A 9,666-nucleotide genomic window follows, 5' to 3' on the forward strand; every position below is an offset into this window, starting at 1 on the left:
TTTAAAAACCATGATTTTAGTTTTTTGTGTATTAACCGTTAACTTCCATCGATCACAGTATTGTTTTAACAAATCTAATCCTATCTGTAAGCCAGTTTCACTTTCTGAAAACAAAACAATATCGTCAGCATATAACATTATTAATAATTTTAAGGCGTCTAGATTTATACCATCATAGTTATTTGTCAGCAAATATTCCTCAATGTCATTCAAATACATTGCAAATAAAAATGGAGACAATGATTCACCCTGACGTACCCCTAACAGGCATGTAAAACTATCGCTAACCTCATTGTCATATTTTACCATTGATTTAACAATACTATACATTGAACGAATAATGTTTAATATTTTCCCTCTAATACCAAGCTTTATCAGTTTATACCACAGAATATCTCTTACTACGTAATCAAATGCTTTTGTAAAATCTATAAATGCTACAAATAGTTTCTTTTTCTTATTTAATAAATGCTGTATTACGTTATGCAATACAAAAATATTATCTATTGTGCCCATGTTTTGTCTAAATCCTGCCTGAGCCTCAATGTAAACATTATACTTTTCCGCCCAGATTGTTAGCCGGTCATTTAAAACTTTTGTAAATAATTTGCCTAGTGCACTCAATAAAGTAATACCCCTGTAGTAATAAATATAATACTTCTTCTTGAAAACGATGATCTGTGTCCCTTAATCCAAATGCTTAATTTACAAAAAGGCCAAGGTCAACGCTAATATATAATGTTTTTTTCAGCGATCAACTCCAAAAAATGAAGATAGCTCGGTCTTTTTCCGTTAACTTATTTGTATAATACATGTTAAATGTTCTTATCTTACAAAGACGAACGTTTAAATCCATCAAGACATTATTAGTAAACTATTTTTTTCTAATTAAAAACGCACGCGACTCAAATGTGCTGAAGTAGTCAACTTACAAAAAATAATGTATTTCCTGTAAACATAATAGAAACCATAACATAAAATATTTCAATTTAAATAGCTATGAATATGCATTGGCGCCACCTCCTAATCTTAGCGCCACCCCATTGACATTGGTTCCATCTCTTTTTGAAATATGCAAATGTATCTATTAGATCGGCTAGAAGCCGATGTTTTTAAGTACGCACTAACTTGTACAGGTTCAAAGTAATCGTTTTATGTAATGAGCGATTTAATTGGATGGGAATTTGCTTGTCACACAGGCAAAAACCCTCAATTTGCTTTTACGAATTCTACCATGCCACAACTTATAAAGGTCCTCTTATTTCCAAATGGGTTGTGATTGTATGTTTCTATACATCTTTGGATGAATTTATAATCGCTGAATCGCACTACACTGGCCGATTTTTTTAAATAATTCGAAAAACATATAAAACCTAATCACTGTAAATCACTGTGAAATTATCCGTTAAATTTCAAAACATCCGGGCCTGAACGCCACCTCGAATGTTGCATTGGTTCATTTATTAATGCATCTCAAAAAATGGTGGCGCGCGTGTTTAACGGCCGTGATTTAATGACGCATAATAAAAACTTTGGACAGTACCCAAAGTTTTAAGAGATAGATGGACGAAGAGAGAACTTCAGCTAGAGAGATACATTTAAGTATCCCATTTTGTATGATTATTTGCTATACATTAATCAATGTATAACATATATTAAGTTGATGTTGCTGTCGTTGATTACATTTTAGCAACAACGAAATGATAATCAACCACTGGTGAAGAAAATCGTGCATTGAGTCTGTGTTTTAGCATGCAAATGCAAACACAGTAGTTTGTTAAGATACGCGACGGCGCACAGACTTTCATAATCTGCGACGGCCAGATACAGTATACACGTTGTTACAATTACATTTTATCATAGTCTGCGACGGCCAAATATAGTCTGCGACGGAAAAATACACTAAACACTTTTTGTGATGTCATTTTAGCTGAAAGGGGAGCGAACCGCTGCGAGTTTTTTTACTTGCACACAATCGCACATTCTCGGCCCTTTCCGTCAAACATCGGATAATATCGATTATTGATAATCTACGAGGGGTACCGAATGAATTGCACAATGTAGGAGTACAAGTCCATTGGTAACATTTGGATTACGTGGCAGATTTTCAGAGGTTTAGATTTAGAACATCCAGGATTAGTCTTTATTTATTTCCATAAGTGTTCTCGTAATTTTCTGTAAGTATTACATTTTATCTTTGTTAAAAGAACGATTTGTTTAGTGAATATGTATAGTAAATTAATATTATATGAAATAAATAATTGTTTTGTTTGCAAGCAATATTAGCAACCACCACATATTTTTAATGTCACCATAATCAATGGCAAATTATACATTTTCTTAAATAATTAGTGAATACTAATCAGAAATTATACACATTGTACCCTATATGTAAAAGAGTAAATGTTTTAATATAGAATAAAAATTGCAAAATTCAGGGCAGGTAATAAATGGATATACATTTTTAAAAGAAAATCTAACCCCACATTAAAAAGTACTATATATTTGTTTATATGACAAAATTAAAGATTGCATAAACATATTTTACATATATTAAACATTTCACACAGAGAAGGAAACCTGATTGGCTGCAACAGTGCTGTATACGAGTTATTTAGAACTTCCCCCTCCTGAACTGCACGCTGTAATGAATTGAAATGAAATTTTATGATAATAATGAACAAAACTGTGTCATTTTTGCAAAAAAATACCTCATTAAGAAAATATAATGAAATAATATAATAATTTAAAGTGCATAATTGTGTTATGAGAATTTAATTTATTATACCTGCACAATGTAATTTCATGACATGAAAGTTCGTTTATATGACATTTTATGACAAACCATTTTTTCAAATGGTTATATATGTTCAATAAATAGCACATGCTAATCAGGGGAGACGCTTTCCGCTTTTATTGTACTTTTCGTTTAAAGATCTCTCCCCTTAACAAAAATCCAGTTTTGGTAGAAAGTGTCGTCCCTGATCAGCCTTTGCGGACTCCACAGCCTAATCTGGGAGGACACTATATGCACATGCATAAAGCTCATTTTCCCAGATTAAGGCTCATATACATGTACATTTTTAAAAAATAATAACATTGCCTACATAATTCGAAAATTGGGACTGTGAAAATACTAATGTAAATAATATACACTAAATATATCAATAATACCTCATTTGTCTACACTGTTTTCTTAGTCTCCGATCACCATAGAATGGAATATAAAAATAATAATCCTGAAATAGAGATAAAAATTAAATAATACATGGTTTTACTTTATCCCACAGTACTGCTGCATTAAGTATGATGACAACTATTGAAAATAAAATAAACATTCAATACGTGTCGATTCATTTAAATACAATTTAAATGCAACTAGAAATGGCGCGGCAGAGGCCGACGCGTATCCCCACGCCGCATGTTTGATCCAGGGGCGCCCCAGGGTTGGTAATGGGGCCATGCATAGTTGAGATTGACCGTATTGTCATAAGAGAAGTTCAGTATCAATTAGAAGTGAATCGGTGTAGAAATGAAGAAATTATAGTAAAAGGCAATTTTGGGTGGGCGTAGCCTATGTGGGCGGGGCGCCCCAGGGTTGGTAATGGGGCCATGCATAGTTGAGATTGACTGTATTGTATTAAGAGAGGGTCAGTATCAATTTGAAGTGAATCGGTGTAGAAATAAGGAAATTATAGTAAAAGGCAATTTTGGGTCGGCGTGGCCTATGTGGGCGGGGTGTCCTAGGGTTGGTAATGGGGCCATGCATAGCTGAGATTGACCGTATTGTCATAAGAGAGGTTCAGTATCAAATTGAAGTGAATCGGTGTAGAAATGAAGAAATTATAGTAAAAGGCAATTTGGGGTGGGCGTGGCCTATGTGGCCGGGGCGCCCCAGGGTTGGTAATGGGGCCATGCTTAGTTGAGATTGACCGTATTGTCATAAGAGAGGCTCAGTATCAATTTGAAGTAAATCGGTGCAGAAATGAAGAAGTTAATGTAAAATAACATAAAAAAATGAGTGAAAATCTCTGACCATATGCTCCTAGCTACCATGTATGTAAGTTTCAAGGTTCTAGTGCTAAAAGTGTAGGAGGAGCAGGTGGCCAGGACGGACGGACGGACACACATCACCACAATATTCCCACTTTTTCTCCGAAAAACGTGGGGATAATAAACAAAGCATATATACTATATTAAATCAAATTACGTTAGAAAAGAAATAAAACGCATCGCAAAAAGTTTGCGTTGTCGGCAGGATTCGCACCTGCGCGGGAAAATCCCAAAAGATTTAAAGTCTATCGCCTAACCACTCGGCCACAGCAACTTTACACTGGCTCTCTAATCTTCGAAGGAAATCATTATGAGTGTGCTACCTTAAAATTTGCAATTACACAAGAATACATGTAACAATTCAGTTTTTACTGCAAATAATGCATTACTAAAAAGTGGCAGGTAGAAAACATCTTATATATGCTCAAGAACTTTAAGTGTTCTAGTTTTTCATGTTTGTTTTTTTTATCAAAATGTATTCATTGTTTTCAAAACCTATTGCAATACCAGTAAACAGTAGTGCAGAAAATAGATATCATGGCTAGCATACGTACACAGAATAAATTTTTAATTTTAAACTAAAAAAATGATATGTAACATTAAAGTTATTTCTATTTTAGTAACATTTCAATAGGTATAACATATCTTCTATTTAGCTTGCATGGCGGTTAAGCTGAACGGAATTCACTGGGGAGGGATATCATGTTTAGTCTATTTGAGGCGTATCAACCCTCACCAAGTTCATTTCTTTGTTTTATCAATGACAGGAACAAAGAAACACAGATTGTTTTTATGATAAACCTATTGAAGAACAATGTGCTTATACGCTTATGGCTTCTTTTTGTATGCTTACATTTCTTTTTAATTTGAATTTCAAACTACAAAGTCATTTAAAGTGACAAACCGGTACCTTCAATGAATATGTAAAGCTATACTTGTTAAACAATAGATACTATTTTGAACCAATAAATCATTGACAATTAAGATAGACAATATAATTTCATGTGTTAAGCTATTGAGCGGAAATAACATTTTTACTGCAGTAATTTTGCATTGCAAAACAAACACCATGTGCAAAGCAAAGTGCCATTATAATAGCATAAATAAATCTCAATTTATTGGGCTAAAACCAGCTGTGTATTATTCATTACACTTATCATATAGACCTTGAATTCAGCCATCAAAACATTATCAAGTCATTATAATTTATTAACCATGATATGAAGTTTCCCATTTTCAATGCTCACTTTTTAATAAATTAGCTCTTTTTGTTTCATTCAACTGAGTAATTGAGCTGAAACCGTTTTACAAGAATGGATCTTAACAGATCCCAGAATTCATATCTAGATATATGTATGTGATATCGGGAAACTATCATGATTACCGTAGAGATCAGCAATATCTCGTAGAGATCAGCAATATCTGCATACATGTCGTATTTGTATATTCTTTTACCAAAGTTAATTAATAAATAATATGTTATGTGCAATAATATTTCTTTTAATGAATTCATAACAATCAAATTTCTAAAATCCGCAAAAAAAAACAGATAAAAAACATGTTTTCACAATATTACCCAGTGAAACAGTTGGTGACGGTTTCTAAAAGCATATGCATATATTCAACATAATGAGTACCATAAACGTTTTTAAATGTGTTGTAATACAAACACTTTGTGTAAATAAAATGTGTAATCTGATTAAGGGAATAATTGTGTTCGCGTACAATGTTATTAGTGTTGTCAATTAAATTACAAGAACCCAAATTAATTTATTTAACAGGTGTCTGGTATACTGTATAGCAAATCTGCAAATTGCGTTATTTACCTAAAGAGATTTGTTCAGATATTTGTGCATTTGTGAACAATGTCGTTTAAGTAATATACTTATAAAACTGCAGAATTTTACCAGTTTTATATAAGTATAACTACACTCGAAAACATAGAAATTACTAGAAATGGCGCGGCATAGCCGACGCGTATCCCCACGCCGCATGTTTGATCCAGGGGCGCCCCAGGGTTGGTAATGGGGCCATGCATAGTTGGGATTGACCGTATTGTCATAAGAGAAGTTCAGTATCAATTAGAAGTGAATCGGTGTAGAAATGAAGAAATTATAGTAAAAGGCAATTTTGGGTGGGCGTGGCCTATGTGGGCGGGGCGCCCCAGGGTTGGTAATGGGGCCATGCATAGTTGAGATTGACTGTATTGTAATAAGAGAGGTTCAGTATCAATTTGAAGTGAATCGGTGTAGAAATAAGGAAATTATAGTAAAAGGCAATTTTGGGTCGGCGTGGCCTATGTGGGCGGGGTGCCCTAGGGTTGGTAATGGGGCCATGCATAGCTGAGATTGACCGTATTGTCATAAGAGAGGTTCATTATCAATTTGACGTAAATCAGTGCAGAAATGAAGAAGTTAATGTAAAATAACATTTAAAAAATGAGTGAAAATCTCTGACCGGGCCCCGCCACAACCCCCATAACTTTTGAACCAGGGGTCAGATCAAAATTCCGTCACTGTCACCGTCGCACATATGCTCATAGCTACCATGTATGCCAGTTTCAAGTCTCTAGTGCTAATAGTGTAGGAGGAGCAGATGGCCAGGACGGACGGACGGACAGACGCACATCACCACATCACCAAAATATCACCACTCTCCGAAAAACGTGTGGATACTGATAGAAATGAAATATGTATAAGCAATACTATATGATTACCAAATACATGTATTTGCAAACAATGACATTGAAAAACAACCATAACCTTATTTTGCATTATTTAACAAATTGAACTGTTAGTTTAACGTTGTTGATGATAGTTAGAAAGAATGAAAAAGGCATTTATATCATGTGAATGTGAAAAATGTATATCCATTTCAGTGCTTAATTGCTTCAATGAGACCACAATACTGATGTTATTGCTGTGTGTTGATGAAAATGAAGTGAACATTGATGTAGTCTTATAACTTGGATGATGGCTTACAATCTGCAGTCTGCTACTCCTTCCATTGACATTTTATGTAAAAAGTAAAATATAACCTCAAAGCACAGACATTTGAAAAAGTATGACGGACAGACCACATACAGACGGAAATGCAATCACTAGATGCCCACTGGGCATCTAGTGAATATTTCCCACCTTCAGGGGCATAAAAATGTAGTCCTGTTAAAAATCACTTGACACTTTTTAACATCTTTACCTTCACCATGACTTACAAAATATCCTAATGGTGACTGAGACCATTCAACTTCCTGACCACATTCCTCCAGAGGTGGCTGTGTTTCTTTGTCAGATGGCGGCAAAGTTTCTTCCGAATCTGAAGTATTTATTTTAAAAAAAGTATTATAACATTGTAATAAATGTATTAAAACACATGTATTTATTAATAGTTATTAGTTGTACATTGTATATAGTTACTTTAAACAGTATTAAAATGTTTATGATATTTTATTTAATATACAAACACGTTATTGTTTCATGTCAAACACAAACAAGTCAATGGGTTAAATAATTTCCTTTCATCTAAAATATGCCATATTTCTGTATTAATGTTATGATTAAATCAATATCTTATTTGCTCATTAAATTAAATTAATAATCTTATATCTTTTAAAGAATATAAATTAATTATACCTTCCAAAAATATATATAACATAAATTGTATTGCTTTTAAAACATAGCACTTATACAAATTGTTAAACTATTTATAAAACGATTTTCTCAAATAACCCTTGCTTTCCCCTTGCTTGCCAGTGTCTGTACCTCTATAACTGCATCACTGCCATCAGTTCCTTCAGAATCATACTCATACAGGGTTTCACTCATAGTTCATTAGTGACTGTGTAATCTATATAATATACAAAATTTCAATCAATAGGTACGACTATCTGTATCAATGTTATTTTCAATAATTATGTAAAATAAATGAAATTTGGTACGAATGAAGTTTGGTATAAATCGTAAAAGTTTGTTTCATAAATAAAAACAATTATATTTGATTGTTATCCTTAATGTTTACACAAAAACAAGCTCAATGGAATCAAACAAATAAAAAAACATACACAGGTGTAAGTATAAAAATTATATTATAAAACAAACCAATTAACTTCTCAAGTGTTACAGCCAAGTTGTTGTTGTTGTTTGTTTACAATATAACAGTTACCTCCCTTGTTGTATTTTTACCGAGTAATTATAAAATAACAAACATATAATATACGCGCAAAATATTTCAGATTTTTATTTTTTATTATGTAAAGTAACGTTTTTCTTCTAAATAAAACCATTAAATACTTAGAATTCGTAATATAACAAATAAATAATTTAAAATGAAAACTTACCATAAAAAATCGGCAAAGAAATCAACGCGATCGCGAAATATGTTGGTCACATTCTTCAAGTTTGTTCATCGTTCTATTAAATCCATGTACGTTTTATTTGCTAAAAATACGTTTTCAACAAGTAATTGACGCGTATTTTGGCAACCTACAGTGGGGTCGGTTTTCGTGAATATCCAAAAAATTATCTCCCCTGAATTAGGTAGGTGCGGTGGTTGCTAGCAATATACATGTATTAATACCCCTTGCTACGATTGAATCATAGAACTTAATAATTTGCTTTGAAAGATTGCGTTGTAAATCTTTACTACGATGAACTATTGTAGGTATTGATAAAGCTCAGTGCATATCATACTAGTGTACCTTTAATTAGAAACTAATATTTTTAATACTTAATATTAAATATTTTTGTTCTAATATTAGCTTCGGTTTCTTAAAATAGTTACACAACATTGTGGGAATTCCCAAGTTTTCTTCTATTTATGAAACATGTACACGTTGCTTTGTTACCGAGTTATTTGTTTGTTCATATGAATAATAATATTAGCACAATTACTTACTAGTTTTATTTGTGATTAATCGAGCAAACTTTACAAACTGGTATTCGCTCGAATCGTAAGTATACATTTAATAGAAAAAAACATAAACTGCTAATTAACGCTCGATTGGTCATTGTCGGCTCGGGTACTTCTTATATGTACCCCGGGTACTCTTAAGTATACTTAAACGTATCCCGTGTACTTTTATGTATACTTAAATGTACCCCGAGTACGGAAAATATATTAAAACACGTACACGGCCAATTTAAATTGTATCAGTGTTTTATTCCCGCCTAAAATCCGATGGCGTAAAACGCGCTATGGAATACGAAACAAAGTTCTCTTTGGAAAAAAAACATTCATCAAAATGCTTTTTGAGCAGGAGTTTTGATGATATAGAGGTCATTTTACAGAATATTGACATCAATATGAACAGAATTAATTTGAAAAAAAAAGCCGACAACGACCAATTAAGCATTAGAATCACCGGGTACGTTTTAGTATATTTATCGTACCCGAGGTACCTTTAAGTATACTTAAGAGTACCCGGGGTACATTTAAGTAGTACCCGAGCCGAGAATGACCAATCGAGCCTTATTAATAATTTTTACTTGAAAAGCACATCTTTGATATAAGAATTGTACTGTGTAGGTTTTAGGGTAGAATGGTACTTTATAGGTTTTGGGGTAGAATGGTACCGTGTAGGTTTTGGGTAGAATGGTACTGTGAAGGTTTTGGGGT

At 33.1% G+C, this 9,666-nt stretch overlaps 1 long non-coding RNA gene across 1 annotated transcript; it reads right to left on the reverse strand.

Annotated features, from left to right (window-relative positions):
• Positions 1-2,289: 2,289 nt before the first annotated feature.
• LOC127879219 (uncharacterized) lies at positions 2,290-7,371 on the reverse strand. The gene is made up of 3 exons (XR_008048973.1): positions 7,268-7,371; positions 3,175-3,239; positions 2,290-2,642 (listed from the first exon to the last, which is right to left on the reverse strand). It is a non-coding gene; the product is annotated as an uncharacterized LOC127879219 (long non-coding RNA).
• Positions 7,372-9,666: the final 2,295 nt, after the last annotated feature.

This window comes from Dreissena polymorpha, chromosome 4 (genome assembly GCF_020536995.1).
Source record: "Dreissena polymorpha isolate Duluth1 chromosome 4, UMN_Dpol_1.0, whole genome shotgun sequence".
NCBI lineage: Eukaryota > Metazoa > Mollusca > Bivalvia > Myida > Dreissenidae > Dreissena > Dreissena polymorpha.